We start from the raw sequence: 1,402 nt of genomic DNA on the forward strand, positions 1-1,402 counted from the left end.
AATGCCAATATTTGTTGTTTCAATGCCAAATTTTATTTTCAATACCACAGGTTACTGTCACTGTTCTAGCTCCATAAAAAAGTCTCTAAATCCTTTAAGCAAGCAACCTGCTATCAAATGCATGCTGCAATCTGTAAACTAGGTACACTTAGCCAAACAGTGTTTTGCACAGTAGTTAGTAGTCTTACTAATGTATAACCACAAGGTGGTGTGGGCCTGCAGCCTCCGTAGCCTACAGTTCTGCACCAGCTAAATCAGGTTACATAATCCATTTTACACTGCTGCAATGAGCAAACATTTTTATGCCTATCTGTTTGATCAGAATGGTTCATTACAGTAATGTGGCAAATCCTTTTTAATTAGAGCAATGTACAACATGTGCATTCCAATTTGATAGAAACATGAGCTGCATATCAAAAACCATGAGTGGATCCCTCTCAAATACCCAAGTAACAACATGTTCTGTGTTCCAGTTTAATTTTTTTTTTTATAAATGAGACATTAGTAATTTACTAAACCAATATGACTTTGGTAACGCTGCAGATACAATACTTTTATTGGAGTTTGATCTTGTAAAGGGTTACAAATGGCAATGAGGGCTCATTTTCATTGTGTCTTTGGAAGCATATTTTAATTACATGAGTCTGAGGCATAATCACAAGTCAGGAAACACAAATACCAATGTGTGTATGTGTATTCCTATTAAACAAAACTTATCTGGTAGTTATGAAAAAATGGCTTCCTTAATACCAATCATGATAGTTTTCTTCTTAGAATAATAGCCTAACACATGGTATTTGAGGAAAACCTGTGTTTTATGTCCCAGTGTCTTTTGAGCTTTCATAAGGGCTGCAAATCTAAATGCAGCAGCTACAGCCGAGTGAGGCCAATCATTTGAACTACGCATCAGTCAAAAGCCGTACTGCATCTACAGATGAAACAAATACATAAAAATTGAGATGTTTTACTCTTCCTCATCCAGCTTTAAAAATGGCTTGCCCTGTCTAAATATTTGGGCTGGTTGGGTTTATGTAGCTCAATTTTAATCACCAAACTGGTCAATTTCTTTTTCCCTTGAACGTTTTCATTGTAGACAAAAGTGTCTGGGGTGCAAAATCCAATTTGCAGCTAGGATGTTATATAGCAGCTCACTCACAAAAAGGTCAGTGTGCTTTTTTTACAGCTCTGTCTGCTTGCTTCCACTTCTCATCCAGCTGCCCAGAGGGCCGTACCATTCTCTCCATTTGGTTAGCAGTCCAGATGCTCATCTGATCAGGAGAGACATGAATTCATATTGAACATGTTCTGGAAGATAATAACATTTCACTTTTTTTACATTCCACATCTAAAATGTGTATCTCATCCTCTTTCACACATGCCACTTTACGTTCTGATCCTACAC

This window comes from Etheostoma cragini, chromosome 5 (genome assembly GCF_013103735.1).
Source record: "Etheostoma cragini isolate CJK2018 chromosome 5, CSU_Ecrag_1.0, whole genome shotgun sequence".
NCBI classification, from domain to species: Eukaryota; Metazoa; Chordata; class Actinopteri; order Perciformes; family Percidae; genus Etheostoma; species Etheostoma cragini.